Genomic DNA, 19,933 nt, shown 5'->3' with positions numbered 1-19,933 from the left:
AGCAGCCCATATTTTATGGGAACAGGTTTTTGACCTGTGTGAGGCAGCTAACAGAGGCATGGGATTAAGTTAGTTGTGAATAAGGATAGAGTTTTAACTCCATTATGAAATTTGCATCCCCATTCCTCTTTATTAGGTATGCTGAAGTATCATTCTAATGGTATATTCACAAGGGTTATTTTGTTAAGGATTATTAAACAAAAACTTACAGAATTACAATTCTTAATTTGTCTCTTACGGGAGTCTCATAAGTTTCAGTCTTTCTTTCCTAACATTTTGTCTATGTGGGACATCTGAAACTGAAGACTTAATATTTTACTTTTGACTCTTGCCCACTATCATTTACAGATGACCTACCTCTCGTCTCTTCCGTCATGGATTTATGGATTTATAATAAAATGCGCAACCAGAACATCATTGCCACTTTTTTCATCTAGTTTCTGGTTGTCATGGTGTGCTGGTTTTGGCTGGGATAGGGTTAATTTTCTTCCTAGTAGCTAGTATGGGGCTATGTGTTGGATTTGTGCTGGCAACAGTGTTGATAATTCAGAGATGTTTTCATTATTGCTGAGCAGTGCTTACACAGAGTCAAGGCCTTTTCTGCTCCTCACCCCACCCCACCAGCGAGGAGGCTGGGGGTGCACAAGGAGTTGGGAGGGGACATGGCTGGGACAGCTGACCCCAGCTGACCAAAGGCATGTTCCATACCATATGGCATCATGCTCAGCATATAAAGCTGGGGGAAGAAGAAGGAAGGGGGGGATGTTTGGAGTGATGGCATTTGTCTTCCCAAGTCACCATTACGCATGATGGAGCCCTGCTTTCCTGGAGATGGCTGAACACCTGCCTGCCCATGGGAAGGAGTGAATGAATTCCTTGTTTCGCTTTGCTTGTGTGTGCAGCTTTTGCTTTCCCTATTAAACTGTCTTTATCTCAACCCATGAGTTTTCTCACTTTTACCCTTCCAATTTTCTCCCCCATCCCACCGGGGGGGAGTGAGTGAGCGGCTGTGTGGGGCTTAGTTGCTGGCTGGGGTTAAACTGTGACACATGGGCAACATTTTTCTCAGATGTCTGTTTTTCTTAATTTTGTTAAGACTTATCTTTTTTTCAATTGCCTGGATTTTCTGGTACTTTCTGGTACAGTTTATCAGTCACTTGAGAGAAATATTAAATGTTTGTAATTGGCCTTCATAATGAGAAAAGACTTGATCCAAAGGCCACTGAAATAACTGGATTGGATTTTGGATTAGAGGAAATACTATCTAGTATTTTTAAGGTAGAATAAGGACAAAATTTTCATATAATGAGGGAGAAAGTGAACATTTTAACTTTTCCTTGCCAGATAAAAATGGTGCTTTATTTGCAGAGAGTTGCCTACCACTGTACTCATTAATAGGACCAGATCCAGCAAAGAAGAGTTGAGATGCTCCTTGTCTCCAGACTGAGTAGAATGGGGAGCACATGTTCATCCCTGTTGCCAACTGTAGAATGAGAGTTGCCACTGTGGCTGCTGCTGTCAGCCTTGCAACAGCACGAGGAGCTCCAGCTGTCATCTACCTTGTAGAGACAAATGCAAGAGATGCATTAGTGCTGGCCCCAGATCCAGGTGCTCCTGTCTGTAGACTGCTGGGAGTATCCCATAGTACCTCACAGTCCCTGTGAGTAGGTAGGGAAGATAGGCACTTTAGTAATAGTCTCAGATAGAAAGCTGGATAGTTCTGTAGCAGAGCGCCACGCTTTTGCATCAAACCTCCAGATGGTCCCACCAAAAAGACATGATCATTGCTTTTGGCTTGTAGTTGCTGGTGGCAATCTGTTCCTACAGTCGAGAAGAAAAGCCAGTGCTCCTGATGACCTGGGTTTGCATGCTGTCTGTGTGTGCAGCATAGACTCAAGAATGTAAGGACATGACTCTTCTGGTTCCTGGCTTTTCTACTGGTTGGAATTAGTCTGTTTATGATTCAAAACTAGTTGTTGATACAAGACAAAATTAAGTTTTAAAAAAATTGTATTAATAACTAATTCAGAAACAAATTTGTGTGAATTTCAGTATTATTTTGATATTGCTACTTTATGTATTTTGGTACTTGAGAGCTTGTCTGTAGTGGTGAGATGAGTCACTATCCTGTGTCCCCATCTCCTGCATAGCTGTATGTGGGAGATTCTGTCCATCAGAACTCCTGGAAGCTTAGGGTTTTATTTAAAACAAAACAAACAAACAAAACAAAAAAACCCAAACCAAAAAAACCTCTTTGAATAAGACAAGCCATATTCTTAGGCTGTGTAATCTCTGAGTGATTCTAATGAGCTATGGAGACTTTCACCTGGAAGTCAACTCCTCCCTGCCAAAGGCAGCCTTTGGAAGCTGTCCCCAGTTTTATGGCACTTCTGTAGCTCTTCTGGAGAAAAGACTGATCCCAGCTTTGGCTCCCATGTCCTGAGTCACAAATAAGCTTTTCTAGGTCTTGTGGTCTTTATAGTGGATTGAGATTCCCCCCCAGCCCCTGAGAGACTAGAAAGAGGAAAACCAAGAAAACTCATGGGTCAAGATAAAGATGATTTAATCGGTGAAGGAAAGAGGAAAAAACCAACAAGCAAAGAGAAGGAAATAGCTCACCACCTCACACAGGCAGACTAATGCCCAGCCAGTCTCTGAACAACAGCCATCTTGGAAACTAAAACCCCCACCTTCTTCCTCTACTCCAGTTTTTGTGGCTGAGCATCATACTATATGGTATGGAACATCCCTTTGGCCAACTTGTGTTAGCTGTCCCAGCTTTGTCTCCTCCCAAATTCTTGTCCACCCCCAGCCTACTCACTGGCAGGCAGAGTGGGGCAAAAGAAAGCCTTGATGCTGTGCAAGCACTGCTCAGCAATAGCCAAAACACTGGTGTTTGGTGTGTTATCAACACTGTTCTAGACACAAATCCAAAACACAGCATCTTACTGGCTGCTGTGAAGAAAGTTAAGTCCATCCCAGTCAGAGCCAGTAAACTCTTCTAAAAAGGGCTGTTTCTTAATATTCATATGCATTAACAAGAGCAGGACTCCAGTCTTGGATGAGTCCTTTCAAAAGACCATCAGGAAAGGTCTGAAGTTTCCTGGATCACTGTCAGTGTGATGAAATTGGCATCATGAAAACTCTCCTGGACACATGGGACAGACAAGACAGACTAGAAAAATATTAAAACAGGGAAGAGGGAAGCCTTGCTTTCATCTTTTTGTGTTCAAGTTGTGTTTTTCTGCTGGTACTGTTGTTGAACTTCTGGGGGATGAACTGTGACAGAACTCTAAGAAGAGAGCCCGAATAGAGGGGTCTTGCTTCTGATCTTGGGGCTTTGAAACATCCAGCACACATCCTGGCATGGGTATTATGGCCATCCAGCATGCTTTCTTAACCTTGGGCTGTGTCCTGGAGTTTTCTTGATCTTCCAGAACCCGCATGGAGTTTAGATGAACCGAAAAAAATGAATAAAAAATTATTTTCTATGTGACCAGTACTTTAAATAGATATAGAAGGTAATGCCTTCAAGAGTATCTCTGGATAGGATTTAATGCTTGTCGCAAGCTAATAATTTAATGGCATTACTCATAATCATTTGTCTAGCACTATTAAATTTTTCAAACTTATCATTACTAGCTGCAAAGCTCAGATTATAAAAGTTCATTAGACTTGGAAGATTTAAATATTTTTCAATACTAATTAGATTTTTGTACATTTAACATTTCCTAGCAACTTCATAAATTTTAATCTTTGTCCACTTTTTCAATGATTGTATTACAGAATGCCATTCTTTTTACATTTCAATCCACTATATATGAAAAAGCTTGAAATGGTCTTTTGTTTGTTTTTTATTGTGTCCTACAACGTGAATTGTGGGATCAAATGAAAAACATACCACCTTTCACCATAACACATGGAAGACATGGAAGTCAGCAAAAAGAAATCCAAATGGAGATGGTGTATTATTTAAATGGCTCTCTAAAAGTAAGGATGGGCTCCTTTGATCATAGCACTGTCTCAACGGCATAAACAGTTTGGCTGCACCAATTGTATTCCTCAAGAGTCCCTAGTGGGAATAGTTGCTCTGCAACTAACAACGCGCTATACCTATAAAAGCCTGTAATTACAACAAGAATTACAATTTGTCTCCAGCTTTGGTGGGATAATGTCATTGTATGTCAAGTAGGGGATTATCATGTGGAAGGAGACCTTGCTGACATTCTCATTTTTCATTGAACAGGAGGATCTGATAGTATTAATGTGTTAGGAGGAGCTGTTGAGTGGGGGAAACCCATTTACTGGGCTATGCTAATGGCTGTGGGTCCTCCACAACCATTTATAGACAGTAATCGCAGGAAAAAGGAGATGCAAAGCATTCGGATTTCCTTAAACAGTATAGACTTACTCTTCAGTCCATTGAACAGTATAAATCGATCATGCGTTAGAGCTGTACTTACCTAAAAAGGTTAGTTTCAACTTCTGGATTGTTTCATGGCCTGTGTGCTCCCTTTGTAATTAGATTGGTTTAAATTGAAAGTAAATTCTGGCCAAGGAATCAGTTTCCTGCAGAGAATCTGAAAGAAGCTTAGAGAGTTACTTTATTTTACAGGTCTCTACTTTTTTTAGTTTCACACAGCATGTTATGTATTTGCAGAGCTGATGCTCCTCTAACTTTAAGTCCATTCCTAACTTGAGTCTTTTTCCCTGCTGATGTTGGAGACAGCTGGGCATCCATGAAACTACCTGTCCTCCGGTGCTTTTCAGGCCTTCCTAGAGTGCTGTGAGGATCAAATGAGTTTTTAACACAATGCCTGCTGTTTTCCAGGGGGGTAGTAGTTAGTGTGGTATGTTCAGCCCAGGGCAATGTTCCGGTCCTGGCATGATACGTTTCTCCCTTCTTGTCTTGACTTGTAGTCACAAAAAAGCAGGGATGACTTTAAAAGAAGGGGCCACTCTAAAATCTTTCTTTTGCTATTGGAAGTGACAGAGTGGCGGTGCAAGGCAGCCCTATGTAGAGCTACCATACCAGCTCCAGATGAGCTGTACCTCTACGCAGGACAGTGCAGCCCCATGCAGGTGCAGCCCCAGACTGGAAGCGGAATGATCTCATCAGTGATGGGCCTCTCAGAAGACCATCAAGAAGGTCTCATCACATCAGTATTTAGCTTCGCCACAGCTCTGAGTTGGCAGGGCTCAACTGCCGTGTTTCAGAGGCAGTTTTGGTGTCTCTTCAAGGGCAGCTTTTGCACGGACAAAGCATAGATCAAAGGCTTTATTCTATGACACTGACGTCCGAAACTATTTTTCCCATTTTCCCGATTTATTTTTTTATTTCTTCAGCTTATTTTAAACATTGTATCCTATTCCATTCTGCTTTCCTGAAATGAATAAAATGCTGAGTTTTGATATTAGCAGATGTTTTCATGACTACAGAGAAGCTTGTGTTCATCTTATATGACCCTTTTTCTTCCTTTCCCATGCTGTTCCTCCTGCAGTTTTCCTATATGTCACAATAAGTCAAGGTAATTTAGTGGTAAAATGTGAATGGTGTCTTCTTAGTACTGGCACTTCCAGGCTTGCTGCCTTTCTTCAAGCCATACCACAGCTAACAACAAAAGAATGTTTACTTTTTTAAGAGATGAGTTTAGAAAAAGCTGTGGTCAAGGATGTCTCTGCTCACAAATGATGTTCTGTAGTTTTTCCTCCTTCTACTTCTGGCTTCCCTCTGCTATTAAATATGTTGGAGGCTACTTCTGGCACTTCCAACTTTTTTGTTGGTCTTCCTTTTGGGCATATTGCTGTCTCTTTGTCAGTGATTGTTACCTTAATCTAGGCAATGAACAAATTAGATTTAGACCAAAGTCCTTGCTGACCCCCACCAAATATTACTCCCTGTACTCTTCCATGTCTGTGACTTACTTGCAAAAATGGGACACTCTCAAAGAATATTAGGTTAATAGTAGACCAACTGTTTTTCATTAGATAGTCTAGGTAACCTTGTTGTTGGGTAGGTGTGGACTGGACACAGTAAAAAATCTCATCAGTAATCATTAGGGAAAAAAAAAAAAAAGAAGATGTTTTCAAACCAGCGAGGATGGTTCCCAAACCAGCAGAGATGGAGCTTACATGGATCTGCCTTGCTATAGTATTATGGCAACAGTTACTGCTTTGTAAGTGGAGTTAACAGGACAGATATTCTCCACTGAGATGACTGTTTGCGATCAGGTCACAAATTGGCCGCGTAAAGCTTGGAATCACGGTTACTATAGCTGACGGCACAATAACAAACAGATTCACTGCTGAGTTTGATGCTTTTTCAGATTTTAGTGTCAAAGGTTTAGACTCTGAATATTGTCACCAAATATTTAAAGAACACTTGAGAATAATTTTTGAGATCCTGTGAAATAAGAGGAAGCATAGGAAAGTACGAGCAATCTCAGTCTTGCAGCCCTATTCATATTTTCTCATTATCTCTGATGTCTTTTAAATTGTTACTATTTTCAAACATTATCCTTTTCTGGTACAGAATTAAGTTGTAATAGTATACTTCAGATTCAAAACTCACTCATTCCCACCAAAGTTTCTACATAAAATTCAGGATCATATCATGCAGTTACGACTACTTGATTTAAAAATCTTGAAATGAACAAGTAAAAAAAAAACCCAAAACAAACAAACTAACAACCCACATCATGTTTTCTTACCCTTTCCCTTTTTTGGAAATCGCCAGCCATGGAATTATGCTCCTTCATGCTTTTTTGCCAGTAGATGGCATTCTCAATGCCTATAGTCAATGCTGTGCAGTAAACGAACACATGCTAAAGTCAGTATGAATACTTCTGTACCGTTTTTAGGTCATAGTACTTAATGTGAGACATATGTTTCTGTTTTGCTCTGACATCTTGCTTGGAGTTTAAATTTCAGACAATTCAGCTCTGTTGACTGCGAAGGACGAATCCTTCAATGTGAAATGATCCCAGCAAACTTCAGATCTCTCATGGTCAGTGGAGGAAAAGCAGAGCATAGCTCATGCAGGGCGAGAGCTCTCTCAGTTTGAAGACCACAGATAGTGATCATTTATGAAAATGCTTAACATTACATTAACTCTGAAGAGCCAATAGGGAGAAAAGCACGACCATTATACATACAGCTATATTTGTGCATAAATTAACACATGCTGTAGATATAGCTGAGGAAATCAGCCTTACAGGTCATGTATTCTCTGTATTTTCAGGATGTCTCTAACAGACCTGAGCTTCCCTTGCTTTGAAGCTGCAATACAACCACATCAAGACATATAGTAGTGCCTCCTCTCACGTGCTGAATTTAGAGCACAGCACGGAATAAAAGACCTGAGACCGAAGCAAGTAGATTCTGACTCACTTGTCAAGTTTAGTATATCTCAGGTTTTTTCCCCTGTCTTAGTCTGTGCTATGACTGTCTGTTAGGAATATAGGAATACAGTAGCATGTAGTCTGACAAAGCATTTCAGTATTGTCTGTCTAAAAATACTTGTTCATACAAGTTAAATCCCAGTGTGGCCTTTTGCCTTTCTTAGGGATGGGAGAAAAAATCATGGCTTTCTAAGTGACTGTAGAACACATGATATATCCTAAATCAGGAGACCTGAAGTTTAGTCCTTAACTTTGTCCCCTGACTACACAAAGACTGACTGTGGCTGTCACACTCGGATGCTGTGGACAATTCTTGATCTGGATTATTCTGTTGCAGGAACGTAATGACATTTAATTCTTTTTGTCTTGCTTCAGCTTCCCTTCAGGGATTGCTCTGCCAAGTGTGCCAGTAGGGAATCTAACGTCAGTGATTTATGAGCGTGGTCTTCATTAGAATTCAAAATGAGGCCACCAACTCTCTTCAACTAAGCTACCAGCCAGATGTTAGAAAGTAATCACTACAGGGATCACTCAACTTGATTTGAAAATAACACTAAAGATGAAAAGCTGAGATTAGCCATTCACCAATTTGTATAACTCCTTCAGATTTCTAAGTTGTATTAAAAAAAAAAGTGAGGACCATTTTATGAAACTGAACATCTGCATACATCTGCATGGGCAAAACCTTTTGATATATGCAAATACTGGTAAGTGGACTTTCAAATACTTTTCAGTTGATTTAATTGTGGGCAAAATAGTAGGGCTCTGGGTGCTCGCTGGGAGCAGCTGTCTGTTACCACTTATTAAAAAAAACCAACCCAAACAACAAACAAGAAAACAAAAATCCCCAAAAACATAGGCAGCAGTTGATCTTAAATTGTGATTACTACATCACTTTGACAAACTCTGCTTTTAACGAGTGTAAATTATGAGTCATTTTACTGAAAACAGAAGGGTCCCTCCAGATCTACCCCATTGTATGTTAGGGCAGCATTGGAGTGCTGTTGAAGAATTGCAACTTGTAGATCCCATCTATAGACAGTTGGAGGGAAATGGTTGTGGGGAGCTAGTCTATAGTTTTTAACAGGGTGCCACATAAAATGAAATGCAGCACTGCTGGGTTGCTGTGGCACCACTTGAAATAAAGCCCAGCAATTCTCTCCTATGGTTTCCTTGCAAGTCTGGGCAGTGCTGGAGTTGGCAATAAATCGGCTGACTTCCATTAGACCTAAACCTCTGTAGGAAGCTGTGTCTGTGCAAAGCGTAAGCCAAGCTGGTGAAATATTGTCTGCCACCTCTAACAAAGCTCCATGTCAAGTGGGAGTGAAGCGCTTCTAAGCACTGCTGTGTGTCTGTGGAAATGCGTGCTTTATGATTACTAAAACATTCTTGCCAGTGCTAAATCCAGGAATGCTTACAGGGTAAAAGTTAAAATGCCATGGGGAGATGAAGTAAATGACATTTTGATTACCCCTCCGAATTTGGCTTAGTGACTGGCACAACCTTCAAATCCTGGGGGAAGAGAAGTGGCAAGGAGTAGTCTTTTGCCTTTTGTCACCTCTGCTGTGCCATCTCCATCTCTGCACGGCTGCTTATCTCAAGGCTGAGGGTTAATTAGAAGACTTCGAGGCTGAAGTTGTGGAAGGGAATTTAAATTGCATCTGTATGGATTGCGATCTGGTGGAGTTCATTAGCATGCAGGCGGAGTTCACTCGCGCCTCTCTGCCTCTCTTCCCAGAGCTCGCGACTTCCAGGCATTTCCACACCCCGGCAGGTCTGTTGTGCCTTATGGGTTTGGCCTGCGTTTTCATATTAGCACAGTTTAATTAGGCAAGGAAGGATTGCTGTGTCTCCAGAATGATCTACGGATACGATAGATCAATATTTATTACAAAGATTCTTTCAAATAAATGTCTGTTCTGGTAGACAGGTTTGCTCATTCAGAGGCCCTAGAGCCATTTAAGAAACAATTAAATCCTCTCTGGTGTGAAGCGGAATATTAAGAAGGATTAACAGTGACAGACTGCGTATTCTTTCTAGTTTCGGCTGCGTTCCTACGCCTTGCTATTCTCATTTGATATGTAGGTTTGACAGAGGGAGTTGGGTTCAGGGACTGCTGCCCATCCCTTGCAGCAGTGTAGAGTGTAAGGGAGGATGTAAAATGGGTCAAGGCATTGGCTAAAAATTATCAAGCCCGAACAGAAATATGTAGCTGTAGAGGAATATACAGCTGCTGTGCTGGGAAGAACTTTCAATAACTTAATTCCATGAAATTTATCCTGGTTATCCAAATTTGATGTGAAAGGCGAGTGTGAAGCGGTCCAGTCTTCTAAACACTCATGTGAGTAGCCAGGTTGAGAGTGGCCGTCCAGTGAATGCCACATGAGGAGAGCTTGCATGATCAGGTAATTGTTGATCTTGTTTTTTCCTGATTTTTCTTTTTTTTTTTTTAAATTAATTTTAGTGTTCTGTGCAAGGGAAGCAGTTTTCCCTTTAGGGAGCATTTTGGAACAATATGCAAAATCTGCTTATTTGTGAGGATTCACAAAGGACCTGAAACAGAAGCCATAAATCAAAACTTTTCAACAGAAAAGGTCAAAGTGAAAAACTTTGTGATATCGACTAATAAGAAGAAATTACATAATTTGTACAAAACCCAAACATTTCCCTTCCTAAGTTTTGTGCAATTTGGATTTACTTACATGGTTGAGTTTGCTACTCATGTTATTGTGCATATTCCTTATGTATGACTTTATTTAATACATGTTTATAATACTATATATTATAAATATTCCTATTTTAAAATCTGCATTTTTCAGGTTAATGTCTTATGAACTACACAGTAATATAACTTTGTAGAAGTGTAGCCATCTCAAAAAAATGCCGTAAGGACCACAATCATGAAATTAAAAAGTATGTTCAAACTGGCAAATACAGCTGATTTGACTAGTTCAGCATAAATTAACTTCCCTTTTCTTTGCTGGAGTCTTCAAAAATAAACTGAATTTGTAGCAAGAAAAGTTTTGTATCTGAAATTACTCCTTTTGGAAATTACTCAGAATTTTGCTCTTGATCCCAGTGAAGGCAGGATCAACCCCCAATGTTATTTATTATTCCTGTTCTCCATAGGTAAGTATGTTTTTCTTAAGAAAGAATACTTGTGTGTTTGTATAACTTAGAACTATCATCAGGCATAGGTCAATTGATTAACACCTAGTAAGTGTTCTCCTTTTAGTGTAACTTCCTTAGAAAAATAAGTGTGCCAGACTTAAAATGTATCACAGTTCATATGGAAAAAAGAAAAAGAATGCAACTCTGCCTATCATGCAAGACAGTGGAAGCTTCCAGTGGAAATCTAATGGCAAACTTTACATTTCTTTGTCAGGAGAAAATACTAAAACTCACAGGATTTCTCTTCCCAAAAAAGAGAAAATAAATTAAATCCTGAGTTATTTTAATCTTTGTGGGGGAAAACGCAACTATACTGGTATCATGTTCCTTAAGCATCCCCCTGTGTTGTTCTTTTCAAATGGTGATGATCCTAAAAGTGTACTTGAGTTGTGTTCATTTTATAGGGGGTGGGTCAGATGTCTCACCAATGCCGACGCTTTGTCATTCTAATGAAGTACAATTCATGAGTGTCTGTAATTACACAGCCTGTGTGCAATCAGCAAGATTTCTAAAGGGAGTGTATCACATCTAAAATAACATTTTCTTCATTGCATAGTCTAATTTCACCTGACATTTTGCCAGCCAGGGCACAAGCTTTCTGCAGGAAGCAGCAGAGTATCTCTGGTCTCCTTTAGACAAAAGAAGGTGGAAAATCAAGTTATTATAAATCTGCTTCCAATTATGTTAATAAAATATTCCATCATGTAGATCGACCTGCTGTAGATCTTAGATATTTCTTTTATTTTAGTAATTTGGTCTATTTGTTATGCATGAAAAATGCTTTTGATAACCCATGTTGATCATACTTGCTAATGAACCAATGCCTACAATTATTGCACTTAAGGATATATCTTCAGAACATACTATTGTTAGAGAGTTGATAATGAGCACAACAGTAGCTGAAGACACTGATTAATTTAATCAGGGTTAGTTTGCCTGCTGCCAAAGTATAGGAGGATGGATGCTGCCACTGGAAAATGTTGGAGCATTTAACCTGTGGCTGTGTATTTAGGAAAAAGATCAGTTCAGGCCACCTGTTTCAGAAACATTGGTAATGCAAAATGCTTTCTCCATTATAAAGGCAGTAGGTATTTACTACCTTGTTCAGATCAATTTACTATGAAGCAGCATGATACTTTGTACTGTGAATCTTAATAATGCCTGGAGGCATTCACATGAAAATTGCTCATTTAATTTTCACTGAATTACTTTTCCCATTTAAACAACAATAATAATGTAAAGTTTAGCGCAGAGCTCCAATAGCTTGCAAGGCTTCTTTCCCAATATTCTCAACCTAATTTTGAAAGACTAATCTTTTAAAATACAGCTTCAGATTTCAAAGATCAATTTTTTTTTTTTTGCCTTATGTGGAAAGATGAATATTTGTTACTAGTTCTCTGAGTTCAGCCAAAGCAGCGTGCCTGTCACCAAAGGATACAGGCCATTTTTTAAGGCAAAACTTCTGTCAACCCAGCTGATTGAAAGGAAATGGGTAATAAACACAACTTGCACTAGGTCAGTGATATCCATTGTCAAAAAAAGGGGCCCAGCACCACACTTACATCTATGTGGTTGGAAACCAGGCACATAAAAGACGTACTTTGTCATTGAGATGGATAGTGCTAATGGAATTGCCTGTGAGAGCCTTGTCTGCCAGATGATGAATAGATCAGCACTAGCACAGCCTCTCAGAGGCTGCAGATATCATCCTCTAAGGCAGAGGAGGAGTGATGTGTTAGTGACAGCAGCTCTCAGGGGAGGAACGATAGGGGCTGAGGGATATATCAAGGAGAAGATGAGTGGTAAACAGACAGACTGGATGGCTTTTGCTCACCTTCTATGAAATCTGTGGATGTCCCCCTCGGCTATAAAAGAATAAAATGGCAGAAATTTACTGTCATTGTATCATTCACTAACACACGGGCTGAAAGAATGTCTTTCAATTCCTTTAGATTTACTTATGTCTGGTTTTCCAATATTTTCATGTCAAAACACCATCAAGAAATTTTTTTTGGTGGCTGCTGCTAGCAGAAGTCCTGAAGAGAGAGAGAGGAATTTTTTGCTTCCTTTTCTGCCCTTTACCATGCTCTTTCCAGCAAAACAGCTGGAAAGACCCAGTCACCTCCCCATGGGGCAGGGGCTGTGGTCTGCTCAGACCTCTTGCGGCACCTGGTCACGTATCTTCCGACAGGCTCAAGCGTTCAATGAGAATGGCTAACCACCTAAGATGGGGCTGGCCAGAGACCACTCCGTTTTCACAGCTACCAGCTGCTTTCTTGCTCTCTCAGTGCTAAGTACAGATCACAAAAGCCAAAGCTGACGCACGCATTAAAATGAGAGCCAAGTTTGCCCACTACTTTTCTGCATTTTCTGATTGAACATCGTCCAGGTAAGGCTGCAAGAAAAGAGCTCCAGAATCACTCTGAATGTTATAGAAAAGGCTTGGATTTGTTTCTTGTGCCAACTTTGTTTTGAGATCACTTTTAAAACAAGACGACCCCAAAGTGCTGGACTTGGTATGTCCATCCACCCTGCAGCCAGCCCTAGCAGAGAATTGGGCTAATGCTGACTGAGAAGAAGAGAAGAAGCAGGTGATGAGGGAGAGTAGACCTAACTTTCTTTTCCTGGGTATTACTCAGAGACTCACTGAGCGGGCTTTATTCCTTACTAGGGAAAATGTTTTGTTGGTTATATCAAACTGCAATGTAACTAGTATTGTCTTCATTTTACTGTTATTTGAAAAATCTATTTTAAAAAATATGTTGAATCTAGACCTTTAAAAAGCCTGTTATTTCCCTTATATCAGCCCAAGGGAAATCCTGCTATTTCCAAAGTAATATAATTTTTCCCTGAAGGCAATACTTATTAATATCCTATACTGAAATTCAGACCTGGAAATTGCTTTTGTGTTCCCATGAAAAAAAATCAGTGCAGTACATACTCCATGTTACATGTGCTCTTCAAACATCATTTTCATGTTAATCAGTACTAAAGTAGAATTTTTATAAAGCTTAAACCTTTAAAATTTTACTAGGTGAGTGGCTCTTCACTAGTCAGACAACCTGTTCAGACCAGTCGTCAGCATAATAATATTTGAGGGTTGAGATAATTCACTAAGTGTTTCTTTATAATTGGGGATTTTTTCTTATCCCATTCCTTTGCTAATAGCTCCCTTCTACTGTACTAACCTGATAATTGGGGATAAATTGCAGCAAATCTTGACATGGTCACATACTTCAGAACTTCAAATGGTCGGTTTAATTATGAAGAAATCTGCATTTGTTAACAAAGTAATAAAATGCAGAAATAGGGAATAAATCCCCAAGTGGGAGACCATACATGCTACTACTAATCTTACACAGGAATGCTTACTCTGCATAAATAATTAGCAGTTTATATGTGTATGTATAATTTTCATAAACAATGTAAAAGCCAAAGTTGACACAAGATGCTTTGAAAAATGATTTTAGTATTAATTTTTCTGTCCCTTCCTCTTTAATAAAACATAAGAGATAGGAAGCCAAGCCTTCCCTTTGTGCCTCATTTAAACAGATCTCCATTCTGAATTTCTGTAGAAAGAAGGCTGAGAAAATTGTCATTAATATCAGAGGAACTCAGGATAGTCCATGTATTATCAAATATGACTAGTCAGTGCTGCTACAAGCCATTGTATCTACAGATAACTCTGCTGATGTCACATCGCTTATATGGCCCATATGGTTATGCGAACCACAGCATAGTGCATGCTAACAGAAACGAAGGCATACAGGGGAGCTGATTCCCCTCCCGGAGCATCCAGGTGTGCCCTTGTTCTGGATGCAGGAGTGGGGGACCCTGGGGGCCTACGGTGCATGCTTGTCCTCTTGGAAACCCTTGGTACTCCCAGACTGTTGGATCCTTCTCCAGGCAGCTACCAACCCAGTTCCTCTTCCATGGAGAAGGGTCCTGGGTAACACAGACAGAGTTACCTGTCTGTCCGTGTTACCCTTTCTCAACGCTTCCTTGGACGCTCTCATATGTTTATTATGTTACTCCACTTCCTTTGCGGGTTTGCCATCTAGTTAGAGTCTAAGCCCGTCAGCATAGGAAATACATAATTTTCATAAAAGAAAAGACCGCCAGGTTATTATAAAGGCCAGAACTAGATGATTCACAGGAAAATTTTAAGCTGAGGGAGATAATTTTAAATGAGAGTTTGATTCTTTCTTTATTTGTAAAAGAAACAAAACCAATTTGGGCACTAGAAATGTAACTAAAACCCAATGTTTTTGTGAACTTTCATTACTCATTTAAAAATAGTACAATAGACTTTTATCTTCCCATGCTTTTTTTCTAAGGGAAGCAAATTACAATAGTCAAATTATTGACTCATAACCAGTAGCTTATGAAAAAAATCCCTGAAAATGTCTTATTTGTATCTATACTCCTGGGCCATTCCTCTGATGAGGTTACAACCTAGCTTTACAGGTATACTACAAAGGATCTTATATTGTCAGATGAATTCTGAGTAGAAATATACCCAGATCCCAGGAGGAAATGCAAGAAAACAATTTTTTGTCAGGAAATTATATTATGGTTGTATTTCATGCTGTCAACTTCCTTTGCTAGACCCACTTCACATATATTGCCATGGATCCCAACATTGTCCTACACTTGTTCCTACTCCACACAGAAAGTAGAGATGGCAGCTCCTGATAGGTCTACATGCAAGTCTTACTAAAACTATTTGATGTATTATTATAAAAGGTAGCCAGGATTTTTTAGAAGAATCATGCAGTAATATGATACACAGTGAACACAAGATACCAGTGCAAGAAACTCAAGCCTTGTTTCAAGAGAAGACTTAATGAATTCTTAAATCTTTCCTTGACTAGGAAAGTGCTGAAGTGTAAGCCTTAGCTTTAAGCCTTAAGCTCTAATGTTCAAAACCACAAAGGGATGCAAGAAGATCTGTTTTCCATACATCAAGTCCCTAGGCTTTAAATGACAGAATTTTAATGTTTTCTCCATTTCTGCTGAGTGACCAATCTGAAGTTAATAGCCATACTACTGTCATTGTTAATTTTGTTTATTTACTGTATTATCACTGTGCTGAACTAGTGAAATTAGACAGACAGTACTTAATTCTGTATCTTCAGCTGAAGAGATCAATGTGGATTTGGCGCTCTGCAAGTAGGAAGTGTGAGATTAGAGTCCCTAAGAATCAAATGCCAGTGCTAGTTTGAATAAGTGATTAAAAACTGTCTTTTATATTAATGAAAAGGGAAACTTGTACATCATAATATATTTCAAATCTTCAATTCAGAGATGTTTGCACAGTCCCTAATTTTGGAGGCCTTCTTTTAACATGTCTTTGAATAGGATAGAAGATCAGATTTCTTTTCCTTGTAACTTAAAAGTCCTTTTCAGAGGTAGTGAAAGATCCATCATCAGAAGCTCAAGGCTTTGGAGGCCACGTTGTGTCTTACTAACTGTAAGGTCTTTTCCACTGCTCTTCCAACTCCCAAGCAGCAGTGTCATGAGTACAGTGGTCATCCTTGGTCTTGTGCTGACAGCTGCCCGTGTGAGGTCTGACTGCATGGAAAATTCACACTCCAGCTGGAAAGCCTGTTGGCTCCTTCACAGATCATCTCTGGCGTCTGGTTAGGACCAGGAGCAGCATGTCCTCAAACATCCCTGAACCCATCCAGAACTACACTAGACCTCAGATAGTGGCAGGTGGTATCCTGGAGACAGCCGACCAGTGCTCTCTTCTCTACAAGGAGGTATTTCATGCCCTAGAGGGTCTTTTCTTCTGGCTAATCTCGTGGGGACAATCATCAGGCCCGGGGCTTTTTAGAATAAATGTTGCTGATGGTAAATAATGTTTTACTTAGGTTACAGATAAAATGTGTTTGTATTTCTGAAGTCCCTTGCAGCATTGGTACCTTGGACTTTGTAGCCCTGCTTTAGTACATAAGAGAACAGATACTGACCATCAATACAATGAGACCAAATGATGTATTTTCATTGTCCAAAAACACATGAAAAGTACAGAAACAGTGAGAAGTATTTTAACTCTCTCCAGTTGTAAAAGTTGTCCATGGTCTTTTTTTAAGTGCCTTTTTTGGAAGGCTGATCAGCAGTGCAGATAACTTTCTCACAGTAATGGTAATAGCAAAAATACATAATGTAGGAAAATAGCAGAATGAAAACTGAGGTTTTGTTTCCTTAAAAATTACTAACATTCCCAGTGATTTCATCCCACTTATTCTATTCTCCCTCAGAATAATACTTATGAATAATAATACTTATGAACATATTCTTAATCCAATATATCATTTCTATGAGAAATCTGAATCTTGCTTGTTTAACTTTAGAAATAGTAAGTTTGTGTCAATGTTTGATCTCATAAACCAAATATATGCTAATAGGTGAAAATATGTTTCCATTTCAATAAATTATTTGGAAAATGCTACCTTCAGGCTGTTCCCAATCTAGAAATATAACAGCTATCACTATCCAAGGACTTGAATGATTGTGTGCTCCATTGCAGGGTGCAAGTATATAAACTGAAAGGAAAGCTTAAACCATCAGGAAGATACTGGATCTCTTTTTGTTATCTCAGCCTTCTGCAAAATATGTTAAATTTTCCTGTTTCTCTAAATCAGATTTCACCTATTAGTAATAGTGAGACAGAAGAGAACCTCTGCTCCTCACTTTGTTAAGGTCAGCTGAAAAAAAGGAAACAAGAAATAGGAGAACACACAAAAATTTGAAATGGAAAAATGTCTTAAATTCTTTAACTCAAGCTTTTTCCTTCTGACATTTCCCCCATGCCCTAGGGCAAAGGCAGGTGCCCTTTGCTGGTTGTTAAGGCAAGAAGAAGCCACTTGAAAGTCAAATTTGGGAGCTCCTGACTCTGCAGTCAGTGTTCATTGACCCTTTGATAGGACAAATAAGGAAAAAAGAGTGTTAATATCCATTTACGATATTTTTCTTTTTTCACTGAATCGGACAACTTCCCCTCCTCTCCCACACATCACTCTTCATCTGGGCCTCATGTCTCTTACTTGAACTGATACTGCATGTGAGATGCTTGAGGCTTCTGCCAAGCCAGCTCTCTTCCATGCCTGGAGCAACTGCTTATCTTCATGTTTCTGGCATGCTGCTGCTACAGCAGCACATTAAAACATTACAAACAATTTATTAAATATTAGAACTGAAGCAGTTGATTTTAAAATAGCTCGTAGGAACTGTTGCCTTTTTTCTCTATTGACACTCAAGAACTACACTAATGACTAGTTGCTAGTAGCGCTTGAGACAGTGCTGCAAGAAGTTGAGAGATGTCAGAAGACAACAGTATTTACCCTTAGGGACGAGGGTAGAAGTCTGACCAGGCAGTTTGTTTATATTTAGCAAACCCCTTTCTCTGCTCTTGTAGAATATTTATCATGCATTTATTTTTGTGTCAGTTGATAAGCTGTGTGCTGTACAACAGGAGATCACAAAAGACAGGCATGAATAAAATCAGACATGCTAGGAGGTAAGAGAGGGAAGTGAAATAACTTTTCTTTTCATCTTTCACTTGTCCTTAAGTTGTCACTGGATAAGTATCTGATATGATAGGACTTGTCTTCAACAGCAAAATAGAACATAAACTAGAAGGTACTGTTTCTTTGTGGACCAAAGAAGGGTGGCAATCTGGGCGGTGATTTGCATGTACACTTAGAGAAATAAGTACATGTGAGAGTTAGAAGGTAATGATTTAAAATAGTTAGCACCTTCCCAAATATATTTCTTAAAAATACATTTTAAACATTACTGTAAGACACAATAAAAAGCCAATGCATGGAATTAATAGGTATGAAAGCAAGAGATTGTCTTCAGAGATTTTTAGAACTACTTTAGTATCACAATAGCTATACTACTACATGGTTGGGTCCACTTCTGAACTTCTTACTCAGGTGAATAATTCAGTGGACTTACAGATTTGGCTGGATCCTGTCCTTCAAAGACTTAAGCACTTGCTTATGTTTTAGCATAATCATTTTACAGAGAATTAAAAAATAGCACTTTGAAGTGTGGAGTTTTTTAAACTTTCCCTTTGTCTTCTGATTTGTCTCGTTAGTCTGACTTCGTTGAGAAAAGCTTGAATGAGATGATAAAAAAAGACAAATATCTGCATATGCTTTGACCTAAATTAGTAAAATTAGACCAATGCCTTTAGTTTACATTGGTTTTAAGCATTACACTGAAATACTGATTTTTCTTTATACTACAGCTCTTAATCCATCTGGTAGATGAACCAGAGAGTTTATGCTGGGACCACTGCTGCGTGCCTGTGTTGCAAAACTCAGTCCACAGGAGCTGTTTACTTACTAAAGACATTCTCGAGTAGAATTTCTTAGGCCTATTGCTAAGGGCATGCTAAACACAGGATAACTGTGAATTCACTGTTGCTATGCCAATTTACATTAGTTGGAATCTGACCCGGGGGGTAATTTCCATGTAGCTTGCAGATGGGATATAGAACTATATGAGAGAGGATGAATAATTTATGCCTGAGTTCACAATATTAGACCAAGAACCAACTCACAATTAACTTGTACTTGAAGCCATGGGAAAATTCACATTGTGGTGCATGGTGAATGTATTAATTCATTGAAAATCTGTCAACGTTAAGTTTCCTTGGGATTGCTAATTAGCAAGTTAAAATATTTTGGCAGTGTGAAAAATCCTGTATTTTTATCTTGTAAAACATATTTTGTAGACTGTTGTTTTTAATTACTCTATCTCTCTAGTGAGTTTGTCCAGCTCCCACTGAAGTCAGTGGAAAAAGTTCTGTTTTCTGAAAGACAGTTGGATCAGCCCTTACTCTGTGTAACTTAGGATGTTTCTTCTGTTTCCAGCATCTGTGACAGATGGTGCATGAGAAATATACACAGTCGAATTATCTCTGTACAGAAGAAGAATATTTTATATTCCATAGTGCTTCTGTTACTTTTATTGCAAATCATGCACAATTGCCATAACTGGAGCAAAGACCCTTGTCCACAGCAAGTTATAAAATACAAGTATTTCCAAAATGTTCATTAAATAACTTTACAAACAGGAATACAAACAGTAAACAGATGTTGCCTTATTTGAAGTGCAGCTGTGGAGCAAAATGTGTGACGACTTTATTAACAGCCCCCAGAAAATTATCACAAAAACTCTCAAATATATTAGTCAGGGAGATACTAAGCAGGTGGAAAACAAACTACTTCTGGGTAGGAATTCGAATGTGACACACAAACTATTCTGCAAGTGTCAAGAGACACTTTGAGGACAGGACCTTGGTTTTGTGTCTAGCTGAGTCACCACGGCTGCAAGCGCGTCCT

General features: G+C 39.2%; 1 protein-coding gene across 3 annotated transcripts in view; it reads left to right on the top strand.

Moving 5' to 3' along the window:
* The window catches only part of MAP1B (microtubule associated protein 1B), a 73,783-nt gene that overhangs the window by 10,854 nt on the left and 42,996 nt on the right, over positions 1-19,933 (top strand). The gene's annotated exons all lie outside the window — the stretch shown is intronic.

The sequence above is a fragment of the Mycteria americana genome, chromosome Z (assembly GCF_035582795.1).
Source record: "Mycteria americana isolate JAX WOST 10 ecotype Jacksonville Zoo and Gardens chromosome Z, USCA_MyAme_1.0, whole genome shotgun sequence".
In the NCBI taxonomy this organism is placed as follows: Eukaryota; Metazoa; Chordata; class Aves; order Ciconiiformes; family Ciconiidae; genus Mycteria; species Mycteria americana.
The sequence above is the reverse complement of the archived record's forward strand: the minus strand, read 5'-3'. Positions and strand labels throughout refer to the sequence as shown.